The sequence below is a fragment of the Rattus norvegicus genome, chromosome 1, assembly GCF_036323735.1.
Source record: "Rattus norvegicus strain BN/NHsdMcwi chromosome 1, GRCr8, whole genome shotgun sequence".
NCBI classification, from domain to species: Eukaryota; Metazoa; Chordata; class Mammalia; order Rodentia; family Muridae; genus Rattus; species Rattus norvegicus.
This window is the reverse complement of record NC_086019.1, coordinates 258,104,001-258,125,259: the sequence shown is the minus strand read 5'-3', so window position 1 is coordinate 258,125,259 and position 21,259 is coordinate 258,104,001. Positions and strand designations below refer to the sequence as shown.

Below are 21,259 nucleotides of genomic sequence, written 5' to 3'. Positions count from 1 at the left end.
AGAAAGGGGGAAATGTTTTGCCCTGGAGTTGTCTGTATTTTGATGTTAATTCCACTGCCCAAGGACAGCTGCCTAGTCATGGACTCAGGACTCAGGTGACTTCACCAGAACCTTCTCCCCATTGAATGTGTAAATTACAGGTGAAGGGCAGTTACAAGATAGGAGAAGGAGGCCTGTCATTGGAGGAGAAGGAAGGATGGGTGGGAGAGAAGTTTGAAGGAAGAGGGGGAGACTGGAACAGAAAGGAGGAAGAGACAGGAGGAAGAGGAAGAGAAGCCATGGCAGGTGACGTAAAGATTTCACTCTGTTGTTATTAATGTTCTTAAGGGATGAATGGTACTGGGCTTGTATGTTTAGGTAGGCAATTGTATCTTACCAATTGGATCTAAGGTTATTATGTTGTGTGTTCTTCTATGTGAAAATGTAAGTGTAATGGAGTGTGGAGTGGCTGGTCTGGGCCACCACAGCATTGGAATGTGTGCTTCTGGCAAGATATCCAGCAGATATCTTGGGGCACTGCCGTGCTGGACCTAGTGGGGATGAAAGACAACCATACTTTTTTATTTTTTATATTTTTACAACAACATGTAACTTCAACCTTGTCCTCAGAGTAACAAAGGAGGACAGCGTACAAGTCAATGAAAATAAGGAAGGTCTGAGAAATTGCTACCACCAGAAGGAATCTAAGGGAAGCTGGTAACTCATGGTATGTGTTATAGTAATGGTATTCTTGATTGCATTCCCAACAGGAAAGGGATAATAGGTAAACACAAAGGAAATTTGCATAAAACGTTTAGTTGTGAAAATTTTGGAATAAAAAGAAGGGACAAATAGCAACATCAAGACCAAGCACAATAGAATTTTAGGTACATTTACAAAATGGAACAGAGAGAATTGATTTGCTAAAAAATCTCCATCTTCAAGTACATACGAAAATGAATTTTCCTGCACCCATTTTAATTGATCACTCACATATTCGATGAGTTTGGAATTATTCTTTTAAACCTTTTACTTCTAACTACTTTTATCCATGAATTGTATAGATCTATAGAATATGCATTTTTATTTCATAGCTCTATTTTCTTCTCCTTGTTCAGATTTGACCCATTTTGTAGAAATAGCATGATATTTTTACAGTAATCTCCACAACATTTCTTTATTTTTTTTTAAGTTTTACTTGATTCATGGAGAAAAATATTTTTGCCTATGGTTGAGTTGCATAGAGCATTTAAAGGGAATAGAAATCAATCTCATTTAACTACTTCTTATCCAAATATTCCTCATTTCACTCATAATACATATTTGGATTTCCTGAATTTTAGGGTGCTTCCAACAATGGGGATATGGACCTAAAGTGACCATCGCCAGTAGCCAGACAGGAACCCCTGGAGGGATGGGAGCACCAAACTACCTACAAAGCTTTTCACTCAAAATTGGCACCATCTAAAAGAAATACTAGGACAAAGATGGAGCACAGACTGAAAAAGTGGCCACCCATTCACCAGCCCATTTTGAGTTCCATCCGATGGGCAGGCACCAATCCCTCACACTGTTAATGTTTCTATGCTGTGCTTACAGACAGGAGCTTAGCATAGCAGTCATCTGAGAGGATCTACCCAGTAGCTCACTGAGACAGGGCTCATACACACAGACAAACATTGGGGGATCCCTATGGAAGACTTATGATAAGGATTGAAGGTCCTCAAGGAGATGGCAAACCCATAGAAAGACCAATGGTGTCAACTAACCTGGACCCCCGTTATCTTATTTTTGATGACCCTCACCCCCAGTATTGCAGTTGACTACAAATTTTAACACTGGGTTTCAAGTACAAGGACTCATTTATGACAGCCAAGTACTCTATTACCACTGTTCTTTGCCCACAGTCCCTGCTTTTATTAGTGATATACTTTATGTCCTCTATGCAACACGAAATGGATTGGATTGGTATACATTTTAATTAACATAAGAAAGAAAGAGTATTATGAAGTAATTTTAATGGTAAGAATAAGAGAAAATAAGAAGAGATTAAACTATATAAGAACCAATAGATACCAAAGGGAGAATAGCAGAGATGCTCACAGATATACAAATACACAGTCACACTCGTGCACACATCCACTTATGCATGTGTACTGCTGTAAAAGTTCTCCAAACAATCAAAAGAAAAATAAAAGAAGAGAAAGAGAGAGAGAGAGAGAGAGAGAGAGAGAGAGAGAGAGAGTTCTGGTGTATACAGACAATGAGTAAATAAGACTCAGTAAGTAAATTGCAAACCTCTCCTTCCCTACAAAGAAAGACAAAGCCAAGAGTAGAGTTGGAGTCAAGGTCAGGTGATGGTAAAGTGGTGAAGCTCCTGCTGGGTTACTGGATTTATCAGGCAAAAATACAGCGAGTCCAGTTTCGTGTGTATTCGATTAAGCTAAATGTATTCTAAAAATTTCATCTAGAATTCAAGATATCCAGCTGATGACAAGTTTTAATGGAAATGTATAAAATATATAATGTATAAATGTAAAATATAGAAAATAGTATTTTTTCCTACTTTGTGCTCAAAATACAATTCTTTGATCTGAAGTCGAGATGTTGCTAGATAGTTTACATTTTCCCTTATAATCTGCCTAGGTCTCAGGACTAGTATTATTCTAAGGATAGATCAGCAGAAAACAAACAAACAAAAGTATGGACCTAGGTGTGAGAACTACTAGCCAAATGTGGTCGTCCCAAGTGAAAGATGAAAATACATTAACACATTCTGGTCACTAGACTGCTTAACCTTATATATTAAATATATATATAAAAAAGGAACTCTGGGATCATCCAAGGAAGTCTTCACAGATATCCTCTACTCTGTTTCTGCCAACATTTAATTAATCAGCAAGCAAGAAGCAATCTATCTTCAGCATTTATCTTAAATCTCACACAGTTCCTCCATCCTCACTCCCATCTCCTGGTCTTCTGTTGTTTGGGACATTTTCATCCATTCTTGGATTAATTAATTCAGCTGACCAGAGTGAAGTTGACATTCATTTAAACCCTCTTCCCAGCACATAGGCAGGATGCATTATTTCCCATTTTATTTCACTGGCTTTTTTTTTCTTTTTAAGTTCTTAAGATAACCCCTGGATCCATATATAGTGGCTCCTGCCATGAACAGTCTTCCATGAACTAGGCTTCAGCACATATTGTCATAGTCCTTTATTTGTTTATGTGTTTCTTTTACTGGGATATACCCTGCCTTTGTGAATGACAGTTTTCTTTAGCATTTTAGCTAAATGTTATCTCTTCAGAGATTCCTCTCCACCCTGACACTATCCACTGTTTTTGGGCCAATCTGGATATAAATTTCACATCTTCCAATGATATCAACCTTGTGGAAAAACATGATTACAATTATAGGATACATTTCAAAGCCCTACATAAATGAATAATGCAATATGGTATATTGTTTCCCTTACCTTACATTTCCTGTAAAGTTTCTGTCCCACCCATACAGTTATTCTCTTTCCCTGGTTGCTCCGCCTGCTCATGTTTTAAGACCTTCTTTGCTAGTGTGTTAACTCTGCTCTTTCAGTTTCCTATATGCCATTTTCCTTTCACACCCAAAGTTCTACCTTCTCCGTGAAGGTCTGAGACATCTTGCTAGTCTTCTCTACTCCATTTCTCTCTAAACTACTTGGAGTGGTTTAGTAAGGAGCAGAAAGAGCCTGGGACCACACATACTTGATTTCAATCCCTACCTCTGCCACTTAAAACTAACTTCCTCTGATTTTTGTTTCTCCATTATGGCTACTGTAAGACTCGAGAAGACCCCGAGTCCTACGCTGGGGATGTCCCACTCAGAGACACAGAGACGGAGATCGATGCACTAAGCAAGAAGTTTATTGATCCAGTGCACTGGGGTCGTTCTGCAATTGGGGCAGAGGCAACCCTGAAGAATAAAGGCACACACTTTTTAATACTTTTTCAGGGTATAAGTTTTAGGCTACAGCATGAGTTGGTTATTTCTCATTGGCAGGGTTTATTACCTTTTGAAACCATTGGTGGCTGGCTATTGTCCTTCGAGTTCATTGGAGGCCCTTGGTGAGGAGACATCTCTGGTACGCGGAAGTGGGAGTGGAGGGTTCCACCCTTACTGTGTTTGGGACACTTCCTGAAAACGATGTTTATTCAGTAAATTCTTGTGAAACTCCCGGGCTTCAAGCTTATCGGGAAGTCCCAGTCACCTGAAGTTTTCTGAGATAGTATTGTCTGCTAGGTTCCCACATTCCACACTACATGGATGATAAAATAATAATAATAATAATAATAATAATAATAATAATAATAATAATAATATCTTCTTATTATTTGGCACTTAGAACATGCTACCATGTGACCTGAACAGATAATAGAAGTTGATCTGTGTTGACAAGATCATACTCTCTGTGTCCTAAAGCCTTTGAATGGTGAGTGGCAACTGGCTTTGATAATTTCAAGCTATTCCAGAAGTGTAGCCACCATGTTCTTAATGTTCTCTGGAAGATAGTGCTTTGGACTTAGCCTCCCACAGGAATTAGAAATTGGATTTATTCTATCAGTGGAGATCACCAAGTAACAGACACTTTTCTGTCTTTGGTACTAATGTATCTGATATCTCTGTCTCAAATATAGGAATTCAAGTAAACTAGAAATATTTTTGTTTCACCTGTTTACTCTTTAAAACAAGTCTCTTGAAGAGATAGGAAATGATGTCTTTAACTGTTGCACCTCAGTACTAAGGTTGTCCTCTATCACGTCTCTGCGCAAAATGGAAAGACTCCATTTTCAAGCAGGGCTTCTTCTCCTCTGCCTGACATGGGGAACTCCACCCCCAGTTTTTACCTGAGCGATGTCACAGAGTCCTTACAAAACCCAAGTTCAGCTTCCTTTCTCCCAGTAAAACCTGCTTAGCAAGAACCTGGCACTCCTAGAATATATATGTAGTCTTGTCCTCCCCAAACAAAGTGTATTTGTAGAAGCCCATTTCCCCAAAGTATGAGCACAAACTGCAATTGTCTAATAGAGTTGTTTTGTTAAAATCCTCAGAGAAGGTATTTTCACCGTTGGCTCTCAACCCAACTGGACAAGAAACCTGCAGATCCCACCCCATATTTATCCTTCCAGCCTGGTGTACAAGGATGCCTGGACACCCAGAAGGAGGAAAAAGAGGACACACACCACACCCAGCATGCGTACCACATTTAACCATACACACTAATCTAGAAAGAATACATTCCCCTCAAGAATATTTTAACTACTATGTCTATTTTGAACATATTTTTTCCTAAGAGCAAAACAAAAACAAAAAACAAAAAACAAAAAAAACAAACAGTACTGTATGTTTTTTCTCCTTGAGTCACAGAAAGAAAAGATTCTCAATGAAGGGGAAAATAAGATTATTGTTTCATATCCACTTTATGCATGCTCTGAGAATGAAAAAGAGCATTGGATTTTAATTTTGAAGAAGACAACCACAATGTGGAATAGCTATAAAATTCTTGTATGCTCTAAACTAGAAAATATCACCCTCCAGTAAAACCACCATGCAGTATTCATTTCTCAACATCATCTTAGGTAATCACTAAGTGAAAACTGATATTATAGTTTGTAGCTCTACCTTGGTGCATCCTTTTGTCCCATTGAATGTCTCCAGAACTCAAGCATATTTTCCTTCTAATCTCTCTAATGGTCCCTGTCTGGAAACTATACAAGATAAAGAGCCTCCTCTTTGCAAATCAGATTCTTCCTGATGCCAATTTTAAGATGGATAGGTTGGCCCCTACAACACTGCTTTGCTTCTCATTTCTCTGCCTTCCAAGTCTCTCCTTGGGCAGGAAAGTAGCAGAATTGGAATACTGCCTTTGGTTCTATTTGGAGGGAGGCATGGCTATGAACTGAGCCAGATTAGGAAGCCTGAAAGGAAAAAAAAATCTCTCTATTTTCCAAGGGGATTTAGTTATAATCAGGTTGTTTCTGCAAAGAAATCTCTGAGTGGAAAGAAAAGGGGACAGCTTGCTCAGCTGGGCTCGGTCACTCCAGGGGCCTATCGTAGAGTTTAATTTATTTGTACTTATTTTATATTTGTGCTCAGCAGGAGAACTTCTTAAGGAAAATATGCTTTACATACAAACTAAGTATCTGTTACATCCAGATTCCATGTTCACACTCTTCATAAAACATGATAGGAGCACAATAAATATGGAAATACGAATCACATTAAATTAAAATGCTGTTAGTTAAAGCAGTTGCAAGAACTTCTTATAAATAATCATAAGGCCCTGTCTCCCATGGGAGTAGCAAGCAGGGTGTTCTAGGCAATTTCTCCTTTGCACACCCAAAAGGCAGTAGCATCATAAAAAACCCTGTTCATTTAAAATAGATTCATCTCAGCCAGTGAAAAGATCTAAATTATCATCACCTCATATGTCATATGGGATAGGTTTTGTTAGGTGCAAAAGAAGCAAAAGCCAGCAGAGAGCCCAAGCCCTCAATTTGGGACTGAATTCGCCAGTACATGTGCTGCCCAAATGCTAGAAAGATTGATTTCTGGGGTTTGCTACCTATATGCAACATAAAGGAATGATTAATTTAATGTAGTTCAAATTATCTCTTCAACAGGTAGCATGCAATGTGACCTTGGAAAAAAATCATATTTTCTATGTTTCCTGAGAATCTAATCTAGAACCAAGGTAGAGTTAGTAAGAAGGAACACTTTTTGAAATGAGGTGAACTTTGGTTATTTTAATCTACCAATTATAAGTCTGCTTACTTACGTGTATCTTGCAACTCTGAACATTTTCATATAAGTTTTAGCCAATTATGTGAATAACTGAAGAAGAAAATCATTAGGATCCAGTGACACATTGAGTAATTTATGACAATTACCAAAGGGTCCATGGGCAGAAGAACGTGGAGATAGAGATTTGAAGAAGTCAGCAAATTGTAATAGTACGTTTCATACTCACCAAAGAGCAAGCACTCTACTTGACTTTATTAAACTGGAAGGGAAACAAGGTCAAGCTCTCTTTCATAAAGGGTTTCATAAAAGGTAGCTACAATCCTAACACACTCAACACAATTAGATACCCCCAGATACTGCTAAACCTTTAGGCACAACATCTAATAAATATCATACTCTTCAGCAGGAGCCATAACGTCATAGGCAACATGAAGAGAAAGAAGGAGAGAAATCAACAGTGGAGCAAAGACGTTCTAAAAAGTGTTTCAGACGGGATGAGAAACACCAACTAAAATCATACTGCAAGATCCATAGAGAATAGTACATGTGGAATTTAAGAAAGATGCTGGTGTGGTGGTTTGAGTAAGAGTGGCCCCCATAGGCTTGTATGTGTAGATACTTTGTCCCTAGTTGGTGGGACTCTTTGAGAAGGATTAGGAAGTATAGCATTGTTGGAAGAGGTCCACTGATGTTTAAAATTCTCCTACCATCTGCAGCCACCCCTCATTAACTCATGGTAATGTCTCAAGATAGGAGCTCTCAGCTACTGCTCTATCACCTTCCTGGCTGCCTGTTGCTATGCTCCTTGCAATACTGGTCAGACACTTTGGACTTCTAAAATGATAACCACCACCACCCCCCCCTAATTTTTTTTCTTCTGCAAGTTTGCCTTGGTTATAGTGTCTCAGCACAGCAATAGAAAATTTAGACAGTCTGCTAGGGTATTACAAATACTTTATTGAGGCATGAATAGGAAAGAAGCCAGGCAGCTGGGATTGAGCTTACAACTCCATACAGTTGGAGTACCAGAGGTCACTAAACCAGGTTTGGGTAGGATTGTAGAGCCTAGAGTAACCATCAAGTAAGAGTACTGGTTATAATGTAGTAAAAATTCTAGTTTACAAAGGAGACAGTGAAAGATCCCCAAAGAGAGACCCTTTCTAAAGTCGCGGGAAATCGCAGACCTCAGACACAGACCATTTTGGATGTAATAAGCAAAGGTGAGGTTTATTACGGAGATCTATTACGGGGATCTCCGGGTAGACACGTATCCTGCACAGGAGACAGAGGTGTCGACCCCGAAGTTCAAAAGTCAGGGGTTTATATAGGGAAGGCTAGGGGGTTTGGCGCGGTTACACACAATTGGCTAATTTCTGGCGCAGCTATAAGTGATTGGCTCATTTAAACATGGCAGTGAGATTACAGCACAGCAGGAGAGTACGTATTGACTGGAGCATTTTAGGAGCTAGGGGCGCATCAGGGTTTGAAGGACATCTGGTTAAGGTGTGACTGAGTAAGCTGGGGGAGGTGCCTTTCTGCCAGATGGTTTGGGTAAGTCCTGATAACTCGGGCTGGTTCCTGCATTCCTTTTCTTTATCTTTATGGTCTGTTAGTCCTAGCGGCAGGGCGGGGCTGCCTGGACTTGCTTTTCACAATGTTTAGGCCCAAGTCTGTGAATTTTGAAACTTACTCTTTTAACTTCATATTTTTAAACCTTAAATCTGTATAATTTTCCTTTCAACAGAAACAAACAAATCCATAAACGTAGAGAAAATGTGAAGAGTAGAGGAGAAAATGAGACAGTAGACTGCCAAGATGCAGGCCTACTTCTCACTTCTCTTATTATTCTCTTTCTCTTCCAAAGGGGAATGTCCCCAAAGTGCGCGTTGGCAAGCCATATGCTGCAACATTTTATTGGTTCAACGATTAGTTTAAATTATTTAAGAGGCAAACAAGATCTCGCCTTCTATTCCTAACATGAACCCTTGTTTCGTGCCTTCTGTATTCTTCCATCTACAAAGATTTCGTCTGCCTTTCCTCCAGCATCTTTAAACTTATTCCCTTCCCCGAGAATGTGAGGAAATCTGCTTCACCAAAGCTTGAAAGGGCAACTTGGTGAAATTGCCCTGAGACTGAATGTGTTGCACAACTAATAAGCTCTGTTACTCTCCATCCCCTCAGGCAGGAAGGCCTGAGCACAGAGCCTCCCAGAGGAGCCCAGACTGAGGGGTCTGCCTAAACTATCTGAAGTGCCCGAGGCAAATAACAGCTGTGGGGATTGGTTCAGGCTGAGTCTTTGTTTGCAGAGGTCTGACAGTTTACTGTGAGCGCAGATGCTTTGGTGGAGCCCAGAGAACAATAAGAGAGTATCCAGTCACTCCAGAGAGTTCCTTTAGAAGCAGTGGTAGAAGGAAGTGCAACCCACCAAGGACTTTCTCAGTGAACTAGCCCTGAGAGAGCCCAGCTCTGCAAACTGGGCTTTGCATAGGAGCAAAGCAAGTAGGCTGTGAAAGTGCTTGTAGATAGCCAATTCCCATTTGCCCTTTATCTCTGAGGCAGAGATTCTCATCCAGGTACCCAGATTTGCATCACCGTAGAACTCATTAGAAATGTAAATTTTCACCTTCACTTCAGACCAAGGCAGGAATTCTATGGGTGGAAACCAGCAATCAACTTTAACAACTCCTCTTGGGGATTGGATTCTGAAGTGTTGTGAAGATTGAGAGGCGAATGACTCCTCTTCTAGAGAACTTTAACTCACAGGGCCTGGAACCTAGAGACCAGAATCCACACCCTCAGACCAGGCAATTAAGTACTGAACCAAAGCCAATCATTTTTATTCTTAATGATGTAGCAGGGCAGCACCAAGACAGATCAGGATTAAATGAAGCTCTTCAGGACGTCCTGAGGTGGTCAATAATAAAGATGAGAGAAATTATCCTAAAACTTCCCATTGGGAGATGGAATTGCTTCTGAAATCCAAGAGTGTTTTGAAATAAATTAGATAACATTTCATTTTACACATACTCTTTCATACTGATAAGCACTTAGGAATGTAGAATTTTGGAAGCATGATTTCTCATCCCATTGACTGCTGGGTATCTCAGCAAAACAAAAATACAGGTTTTGTTGTAAAAGAAATTAATATTATTGGGGGTTTCTACCCACCTTAGATTATTTAGTTCCCAATTAAAAGACACAAAACCTTTACATTTATAATAAGCCCTAACAGCATTAGAGACTGGCAGATACCAACCCTCTTTTGCTGTTCTGTCTATTTTCCTGTCAATAGCCCCTGGGTTATTATTTGCCATGTTTTGCCTTGACCACTCTCACTCCAATTGGCCAGTCCTCAATGCCTACTTTCATGATTCACCTACCCTGCCTACCCCTCTTCTGTCCAGCTATAGGCCATAGGCATATTTATAGACCAATCAGAGATAACCTGGGAGGCAAGACAACAGAGCTCCACTGCTTCTTGTCCCCAGGGAACCAGGGCCAATATTTAGCATTACAATACACAGTAACAACAAACTTCAGTAGTTTTAAGTTAAGGAGCAAGATTTGTAAAACAAAAGCTGGTGAATGTGAGAATTCACTAGGAGGCCAAGCCCTTCAGGTGCAGCATTGCAATGTATAGGTGCAGACAAAAGCTGGACAGGTTTCTAGAATGAATGAATATTTAGAATGAACCAGATCACGCATACTGAATGACCATTTTCCTGATTACATATTCTGGTCTGCTATTAAATGACAATTTCCAACTTGACCCCATTGTGGTTTCAGAACCACTCAATGAATATTCATTTAGTAATAGTGTTCTGAGAAGACTAGATTAAATACAATGTGTATCCATTAAGAATTTTGTTATTGTTGTTGTTTTCTTAGGGAACAAAATATCTAGATGTATAGCAAAGTACACTCAAAGGTAACGAATGTTGTGGGAATGTAATAGGTGCAAAGACTCATTCTCTTTTCCACTGGACTCTAACAGGAGCACTAGCAACATGAATGTTCCTTCCTTTTCCCCTTGCTGATGTAAATGCTGTTTTAAGAAACGATTTTTCTGGTGATACTTTACCATGTTATCCATCCTTCCTCTTCCCTCTTCATATCCAAATACTTTTATTCCAAGTATACCCTTTATTAAAATCACATTTGAGAAACCAAGAAAATACCTATGGAGAAGAAAACAATCTGAAGGTGGGGGTTTTGGTGTGGGGCTGACAGGTGGTATATGCAGGTTATACCACAAAACACAATTGATGCTTCTCTTCTATAGGAAATGGAACAAGATGAGCTCTTCCCTAACTCTCTGGGGAAATCATTCAAATATACACTCTTATCAAATTCTAATAATGCTCTTGCCTTTGCCTCTTTGTTTTGATGAAGCTGATAATAACAGAAATCTACATTTATTTGCATTTATTCTACTGGAAGTCACTGAAGCATCTCAGAACATCATTTTAAACTGCACATTCCTGTATGAGATGAAAACATGAAATGCCGTGTAAATGCAGGCAGGGGAGTTCAGAATTGGAATGTGTTTCAAGAAGGGGCTGTGAGTTTGTATGCATCTTCTTTGTGAGCAAGAAAGAGGTTAGGAAGTATCTTTCCTGCATGTACTTCTTGAGGCTGAGAACATGAAGACATTTCTTCATGACAGTGCAACTAATACTTAATCTAGCTTTCCTGTAGCCCAACAGTCCCACACATCTTGGTTTCGTGCAGTAATGCAACACAAGCCATACACCCAGACTTTTTACTTTACATTTTTTTTTTTTTTACTTTTGTATTTTGATGTTGGCTCTTCCTAAGTTGCCTAGACTGGTCTTGAACTTGGAATCCTCCTCATGCCTTGGCTTCCTAAGTGGCTAGTGTTGGGATGGAAATCGCGGCTCAGTTCAGGACAAACCACACCAGGCCAACAGGGTCTCATGTGGAGGAGCCTTATTGGAATGTTGCAGACAAGGGGGATGGGGTGGGGGTAAGAGAAGGAGAAGAGAAAGAGAGAAAAGGAGGAAAGGAACAGAAAATGTCTGCCTTTTATTTGAAATGTGATGTAACTGCTCCCAGGTGAAGGTGGGAGCTGAGCCAAATGTATGCTGGGAATGTATCAGCATCACAGGGCAGGAGGTGGGGGTGTCCCAGAACAAGGGTGAGCGAAAAGCACCATCCACAAGGGCAGTACACACAGGGGTAGTTCCAAGCTCAAGAACATTCCCCTGGGACCATGTGGACTTTTACTCTGACCAGTGGAGGAGAGGGGTCTCACCAGTTCTCCAAAGTTTAGGCTAGCAAGCATTGGATCTACATGTGATAGTAGTAGGGTGAAAACCTGCAGAGTTTCATGGCACCATATGATTCGTTTATAAAATGATAAAGAGAGGATATGTCAGGTGTTTCAACACCAATATGTTAATAAAAGGATAAAGAGAGGGAGATTATGCTCTAGGGAGGTCTGAGGAAAGGTGGTGCCTCAGTGGGCCCATGATGAGGCATCCTTTCCCTCTGAGAGACCAGCCACATGACTATATAGTATAAAAGAGAGTTTATTCAGGGAATGGGGAGGGGAGTTAAGAGTAAGTTAATAGCAGGGCAGAGGAAGAGAGAGAGAAGTAGAGAAATAGAAGAGTAGAGGAGGAGAAGAGGAGAGTAGAGGCCAGCAATGAACCTATGGAGAGAAGGGTGGAGGGGAATGGGAAGAGAAGGGACAAAGTGGGAAAGGGTGAGAACAAGAGAGAAACAAGAGGGAACAAGAGAGTGAGGAGAGGGCAAGCAGCCTCTTTTATAGTGTCAGGCATATCTGGATATTGCCAGGTAACTATGGGGGTAGAGCTTAGACAATGTCTTAAGGTCTTACCTCTGTTGAAAGACCCTCAGAGAGAATCTTCCTTCGGGAAGGAGATCCCCAAGCCCAATGACCAGGCCGAGACCACTGGATGCAATCAGCAAGAGGGTTTATTGTCCGGATACACAGGTACCTGTGGGCGTCTCAGTCAGCTCGGGAGGACTGGCGTGCCCAGCAAGACAGGGGACGGGTTTTTATAGGGTTCTGGAGAACAGAAGCAGGCATACAGAAGCAGATGCATGGTTACAGGGACTTGATTGGTGGATTCAAATGAGGCGCGGATGCATGGTTACGCAGCAAAAGAGTACGTGCAGGCTGGGGCGTCCGGAATGTCAGGGGCTAGGGACTTATCCCTTCCTGCCAGATGGCCTATGAGTCAGCACTGATAACTCAGGCTGGTTCCTGCATTCCTTTTTCCTTATCCTTATGGTCTGTTAGTCTTAACGGTGGGGCAGGCCCCACAGGGCCTGGGCGTGCCTGGGCTCACCCAGGCCTGTTTTAGCTCTGAGTCTGTGAATTTTGAAACTTACTCTTTTAATTTCATATTTTTAAATCTTAAATCTGTATAATTTTCCTTTCACTGTGAACAGACACCATGACCAACATGAGTTTTATAAAGGATAACATTTAATTGGGGCTGACTTACAGGTTCAGAGTTTCAGTCCATTATCATCAAGGCAGGAACGTGGGAACATACAGGCAGACATGGTGCTGGAGGAGCTGAAAGTTCTACATCTTCATCTGACGGGTGCTAGCAGAATATTGACTTCCAGGCAGCTAGGATGAGGGTCTTAAAGCCCAACCCCACCATGACACACCTACTCCAACAGAGCCACACTTCCTAATAGTGTCACTGCTTGGGTCAAGCTTAATGCAAACCATTACAGACAGAATTCTATCCACTTGCTATATAGATAAGTATTCCTACCTGTAAACTATTCAGGCTCTACTTCCATCCCCATCCCCAAAGCAACTTGATAATATTCGTGTAGAGATACTGATAAAACAAAAACAGATGAATGGTGATGATGGTGGTGGGGGGGGGAACAACCTCAGAAAGGATTTCATACAGTACCTTCTCCCCCATTTCAGTTTCACAGACTTGGAAGTATAACCTGGAGGATGTAAATCACTTTTCCAAAGGCATAAAGGCACCTAAAGCAGAGAAGTTAGGAGGGTCACTGCTTCAGTGACATCTCTGCCATGTCCTCACAGCCTTGCCTTTAGCCTTAAACTCATCTTAGAACATCGTACCTGCTTAAACAAAACCCTCAATGTTCACACTTAATTTTATGCTCTTCTCTATGCTCCTATTTTTCACTTTGATTGAATAGTTGTGAAAGCACCCCCGGTCTCTTCCAGCCCCGAAATGCTGCTAGTCTGTGCATCAGGTTAATTTCTTACGTGAGTTAATTCTGAAGCCATCTGCTGAAGCTGAAACAGGACAAAAATAGATGTCGGCAGCTTCTGAGTCAGTTACTCTCAAACTTATACATGTGTAACTTTGTGATTTATTCCCTGCAGATTGTATGGCGCACTGGTGGTGATGGGCAGAAGTAATTTTAAAGAGGAATTAGAGTAGAAACTTGAGAAAACTTGCAAGGAAAAAAGGCAATACCTGACTGAACAATTTCAAAAACAGAACAAAGCTTTCTGCCTTGACAAAAGATGGAAAATCCACATTAGTTCCCAGCAAGTCTGCCTGTGTTTCAGGAGCTTCATTAGATTTGAGCTCTTACTGACAGATCAGAGGCACAGCTGACAGTGGAGCAGAGAATCCTGCACGACCCCAAATAATGGGCGACTTGGGCACTTCCTTAACCTGCTTGTATCTCAGCATCTTCTTCTGAAAAAAGGACCACAAGAGAACTCACTTCAGACTCTATTTTAGAGTCCTGGGTTCATACTTACCAGCCCTTAAGGTGATGTAGCATCTGTCCGTGTTCAGAGAGAGACTCAAGTTTTCAGCCATTGTTATTTTCAGTCCCAAAGTGTTGTCATACAGGAAAAGCCATTCTTCTCAGTACAGAAAGCCTGTCCCTCTACTTGATCTTGTCTCTTTGTCATATCAAACTGTGAAGTAAGAGGAATGGCCATCATTATCCCCGTGTCATAGATGACTTAACCAAAACTGTAAATGTGCTCAGCTCCTACACAGAAGATCAGAATTAGAATCCCTGACCAAAGCTCTTTGTTATTTGCGCTTAATGTGTTGGTTTCCCAAACACAGAGCCCTGGTATAAAATTTCCAGATTTAAATTGTAGTGAATCTTCTAAAAGGAAAATATGGATTGATGATAAACTGGACACAATCATCAATATGGTGTTTTGACTGTAAGCTAAATTGTTCTAAACCTGTCATTTGTACATTACATAAATTGACCGTATCATAGACATTCAAGTTATTGAAAATCAAATCTGATCTTTTTACCCCAAGACTCTGGGCTCAGTGCTTGTGTCCAAAAGCAATCACCATGAAGCCTTCATAATAGGATTGTGTGGAGATGATTATATCACATACTCATTCTGTGACCTGCTCTGTTTTGTACCAGTCTTTTGCTTGTTTGTTCATTTGTTTGTTTTACTTAGTTGCATATACTTGAATTCATTCTAGAAATATCCCTATATCTCTCTTACTATTCCTGATGCTATAGATTATAGCTCTGAGTGGTTACATGCTATTTTAACTAGTATTCTTCCTTCTGCCTTTTATTATAAAACAAACTACCACAAACAAGGTTCTAAAAGGATTGTGGAAACAAGAATACCATTTGTTTTGAAGTTTGCCTATGAGACTTTATGTTTCAATTTCACATCACAGAAACTCCTGTTTCATGAGATGATCCTCCTAGGGAAAGTCTTTGTCTATTGTTCCTGTTTTGGAAGACTTCTTGTCTTCCTTTAACAAAACGGCCATTAAAAAATGATTGTAAGTGAAGAAATGAACATTATTTCTTTGTTTCACTCTTGTCGTGTGGATGAGGGTTAACTGTGGGGAGAATATAACATTGGAGGCACACATTTGAAGATTTTCAGTAATATAGATGCCACATTATTTAGCACAGTTTGAACCCCATCCAGCAGGCCAATATAACAGTAAGATGGAGAACATGTGTGTTAAAAACCTTAATGAAATCATAGATCATAGTCTGTAATCAACTGTTTCCTTGCTAGCATTATAAGAACTCTGGTCAATGAAAAATATCCCTAATAGTAAACCTCTTTAAAATTAATTTTTAATCTTAAAATGGCATTTATCATGCATGACATAGGGATGAACACCTTTAATTTCAGCACTCTGTTTTGAAGACCAGTCGAGTCTGCAGCATGAGTGTCTGAAGAGGCAAAAAAAGCCCAAAAGACTCCATCTCAAAACAAAGATACAAGTAAGAATAATTTATCTATCTATGGCAAACACTGTCATTTTCAACAGTTTCTTCTACTGCATTATTTCATCTTCATAAATAATACTGACTGAAATAATTTTTTTCTCTTCCTAGCTTTCTGTTCCTGTTTACTTCTGACACAGATAACTCAGTTGCACAGATAACTCAGCGGTTCCATTTTTATGAGTTGTCAACCACACCAGGGTAGACCTATTGGTGATGCAACTGCTCTTTGTCCCCCATGTTCCTGTAAGTCCCTCGAAACTTCGTAGTTCAACTTGAAAGATTGCATGGAACTGCTTCTAGGTTGTGGTCTAGGCCTACATATCTATAATGAATGAAAATAGAATCCTTAGAAAAAAGCACAGGATAGTGGAGCAAAGAGTTCAAGACTGAAGTCACTAAAGAAGAGCGACACCACCATTGTACCTGGGGTTGCCGCTATGTCTTACTACTTTCCCTTATGACCACTTTCCATATTGAGGATACACATCCTTCTGTCATGAGAAATGTTCTTGACAATTCGTTTCATATTTCTTCACTGTCCATTCATGTTTGCTCTTTCTTTCTGACTTTATCAATAAAATCAGAAAATATGATTTTATCTTAGCACGACATTATTTATCTTAATGTAATATATACTTTTTAAGAATTTTAATGGCTTACTTTTGCTTTTTTCCATTTAACCATGTCATCACCCAGACTTTACAGCCTTCTATTTTACATGTCATGGTGAGAACATTTTAATCTTAATTTTCTGAAAGAACTAACAGTAGGTTTTCTCTTTTGAAATTATGTTCTTCTCTCTGTATTGAATCAATACCTCTGAGCTTTTTTGTGTCCCTTCCTACATGTTTGGGCTCTCTGAAAGCATGATCATCCTTTGTAAAGGTAAGGTAGGTGATAGTTTGTTACATCACTACACATTATCTTCCTCTCTGGGATCCGCAGAATATATTAAGTGGATGACAGCTCTTCTTATCAAAAGTTAATCAAATGCTCATACACACACACACACACACACACACACACACTTGTGTGTGTGTGTGAAAGAGAGAGAGAGAGGGGGGGGAGAGAGAGAGAGAGAGAGAGAGAGGGAGAGGGAGAGGGAGAGGGAGAGGGAGAGGGAGAGGGAGAGAGAGAGAGAGAGAGAGAGAGAGAGAGAGAGAGAGAGAGATAGATTTGAAGTTATTCTATTGTATTATAAAATTACTCTGATTCATCACCTGGGCATGTATCCTGCCTTGGGTGAATGGAAAAGTTATCTCACATCTTTTCTCTGGAAATCAGGAGGGGCAAGTGTCTTAGAGTTTGCCTTTTATTCTTTTGTTCCAGCAGTTACATTCTCCCTGACACTGCCATACCACTCACCGTCCACAAATACGAAGGAAGTTGCAAAGTTTACAGGTGCAAAGTTGAAATGAAATGTGGAGCTCATTTTTAAAGCTGTTGAGAACTATGAAAACAGAACATTAAATGTAAATACATGTAACTATACAAACCCTCTGACTGTGGATTCCCATACAAAGGCATAGATTTTATACCTGTTTTATGCTCCTGATGCTCGCCGCTCAACTCCATTCAATTCTTCTTAAAATAATGAATATCTTATTTCCTAGCCAAAGTCATGGTAAGAATGAGGATCTGGGGAATACAATTGAAGACAACACATATGTTCTAACTTCTGCCTTCTAAGTCTTAGGAGCTCTATGAATCTAATTTTTCAGAATACTCAGGGGCAACTCAATTCTATCTCATGACTTCATAATTGCAGTCTTCAGTGACCCATATTTACTCTTTGGATGACTTGATTCTTCCCATTTTATCTTTTAAAACTCCATCTATAACTCTTATTTGGTATTGTCTTTTTTCCAGAGGGTAGGCATGAGTATATATACTCAGGAGGGTATTCTGAGTATAACAGAGTACCATTAGGGATCATTTTACTGACTTTTTCCTCCCTGTCTTCATTTATGTTTGATTTTGTCCTAGGTCTCTGATTCTCCAGACAGTGTTGGGGAAGACTCCATACCATGGCATGGATCTCAATATGGATCAGTCATTCCATGGCTACTCCCACAATTTCTGCATCATCTTTACCCTAGCACATCTTGTAGGGAGGACAAATTGCAGGTCAAAAGTTTTGTGGCTGTGTTGGGGTCACAAATCCTTCCACTGGAAATCATGCTTGATTATAGGAGATGACCAGTTCAGGCTCCACATACACAATTATTAGGATTCTTAGCTAGAGTCATCATTGTGGAATCCTGGGAGTTTCTATTATGCTAAATTTCCCCCGAAATGCACCCTAATTCCTATTGTTTCCCTAAGTACTCTCTCCCTCCATTCTCCGTAAATCTGATGCATTCTGTTTGCCTCCTATCCACCCCCATTCCACCAGCACTATCTATTCTATTTCCCCCTCCCAGTGAGATTCCTGTCTTTCCTCCTTGAACTCTATTCACAGCCTAAATAATCCTGTACAATAAAACAATTTTTGGAGATATCACCATCCCTGATTTCAAGCTCTACTACAGAGCTATAGTAATAAAAACCTCATAGTATTGGGATAAAACCAGAAAGGATTGTCAATGGAATAGAAAAGAAAGACTCAGATGTAAAACCAAATACCCATGTACACTTGGTTTTTTTTTTATAAAAAAAAAGAGCTACAATTATACAGTGAATAAAAGAAAACATTTTTTGGGGGTTTGGGATTTGGCTCAGTGGTAGAGCACTTGCCTAGCAAGCGCAAGGCCCTGGGTTCGGTCCCCAGCTCCGGAAAACAAAACAAAACAAACAAACAAACAAAAAACAAAAACAACAACAACAAAAAAAGAAAACATTTTTATCACCTGGCGGTGGTCTCACTAGATGTTGGCTGGCATGTAGAAGAATGTGAATAGATATGTATCTTTCCCCCTACATAAAAGTCAAGTCCAAGTCCAAAAACCTCAACATAAAACTAGATGCAGTGAACCTGATAGAAAAGTAAGTAGGAAGTTGCCTTTAACACATTGGTACAGGAGACAATTTCCTAATCAGAACACCAATGGCTCAGGCACTGAGGTCAATAATAATAAACAGGACCTCATGAAATTGAAAAGCTCCTGTACGGCAAAGGACAATACAAGAGGTCAAAATGGCAGCCTAGGTTGGAAAAGACTTTTACAAACCCTACATCTGACAGAGGACTAACTTCCAAAATATACAAAGAACTCATAAAACTAGACATCAACAAACCAGGTAATCCAATTAAAAATGGGGTACAAGTCTAAACAGAAAATTCCCAGGAATCTCAAATGACCAAGAAATATTTAAAGAAATATTCAACATCTTAGCCATCAGGGAAATATAATTAAAATAAATGTTAGGTGCCAGTTCCTATCTGCCAGAATGGTTAAGATCAAAAGCACAACTGGCAGCTCATGCTGGGAAGTTGTTGTGGGAGTGCAAAGTTCTACAGCCACTTTTGAAATCAATATATCAATTTCTCAGAAAACTGAAAATCAATCTACCTCTAGATACAGGTATACCACTTTTGAGCATATAGCCAAAGGACATTTCATCCTACCCCAAGACACTAGCTCAAATATATTCATGGCAGCTTTGTTTGCAATAGCCAAAAACCTGGAAACAACCTATATGTGTCTCAATGAAAAGATGGATAAAGAAAACATAGTACATTTACAAAATGAAATATTACTCAGCTGTTAAAAATATTGTAAAGTCTGCAGGCAAATGGATGGAACTAGGAAAAAAAGACATCATCCTGAATGAGGTAACCCAGATCCGGAAGGACAAACATGGTGTGTATAATTTAGAAGTGGATATTAGCTATAATGTTTACTTTTTTAAGTTGTGAACGTTTATAAATGTGTGTGTGTGTGTGTGTGTGTGTGTGCATGTGTGTTTATGAATACATATGCCCATGGAGTCCAGAAGAGGGTATCAAACCTCAGATAATGTTTTAGTAAGGGATGAGCACACTCATGTGGGTGCTGGGAACCAAATTCTTTCACTGCAAGAGGAAGGAAGTCACTGAGCCATCTCCAAGTGACCATATTTAAAAACAACAAACAAACAAACAAACAAACAACCCCCACCCAAAACAGACAAACTAAAAAACTAACCTTGGAAGCACATAAAATTTATTTTTCCAAGCCACCATAGAAAACCAGAACTATAGCACAACATTTAGATTTTATTGTTGTTATTTTATTTTAATTGTGTAAGATTGCATTTGACCCTCAAACTGTGTCATGGTTGTCTTGACTGAAATATGTTTGGGCAATAGCTAGGTTACTCTAACAAGCTGTGGTTAGAGAAAGATTAGGCATGTTGCATTTTTCATTTCAAAGTATTCTGAAACTGGCTATTTTGCACTACCTAAAATATAACCAGGAGCTAACTACTGTCCATTAATTTTAAAAACCCAAATCTCAAATTTAATTAGAACTCTGACACACAATCAAGAGCTTACTGGCTGAAAATTGTTCTGACAGAAGTAATACTCATGAAGGCCACATGGCAATAGGAATTGTCAGTCTTAATGAAGGGATGGGATACACTGACCTCAGAATGTGTACGTACTTACAGGGACGATACACGTCAACGCAATTCCATTCTAAACTGAAGTCTTGGTTTAGGCTGAAAACAGGCTCTGCTGTTTCTATTCTGCCTTGACTCATTTAAAATTAATATTGTTTGCTGTGTGACTACCCAATTGTCTCACAGAACTGAAGAGATAGTAAGTATCAGGAGAATTTAATTGGACCAGATTCAACTTCCCAATGATTGCCGCCATCTCAGATGCCAAGTATAACTCAGATCTCCCAATTGGTAGTGTATTGACTGTCTAATTAAGAGGCAAAACTGTCTGAGGTGATTTAAGATCGGGCCTCATCCTACAGTGAGATGGATGCCTTGTCAAAAAATCTGATAAAATATTCACTACTGCAACCTAGTCAGCCCACATGCCACGCTGTCAAATTGTAAAAAGGAGAGTAAAGAAAGGCCTATGTGTGTGTCTGTTTTCTTGAGAGCATTTTTGTTGTTTTTGTTAGCGCTGCTGTGAGCTGTTTTACTTCCCCAGGAGTCTGTGGATGTTACCACAGTGTTTCTCAGAGCTGGGAAAGTGAATTAGTATCTTGGGGTAAATGTAAGTCATTTTGTCAGATAACTACTTTGCAGGAAGGTGATTAAGACTTTTACTTTGAGGCTGAACTGCCCTTCTCTGGTCTCTTGTGAGAGACGGGAGCT

At 39.8% G+C, this 21,259-nt stretch overlaps 1 long non-coding RNA gene across 4 annotated transcripts in view; it reads right to left on the bottom strand.

Moving 5' to 3' along the window:
* LOC102553570 (uncharacterized) overlaps window positions 1–17,703 on the bottom strand; it is a 36,791-nt gene extending 19,088 nt beyond the window's left edge. For 3 of the 4 annotated variants that reach the window (XR_001836165.3, XR_001836166.3, XR_005499728.2), the window contains exons 1-2: window positions 17,542–17,703; window positions 14,523–14,684 (exon numbers count right to left, since the gene is read on the bottom strand). This is a non-coding gene — a long non-coding RNA (uncharacterized LOC102553570). The remainder of the gene's footprint in view (window positions 1–14,522; window positions 14,685–17,541) is intronic. The other variant, XR_005499729.2, reaches the window with a different exon arrangement.
* Between the last annotated feature and the right edge of the window lie 3,556 nt (window positions 17,704–21,259).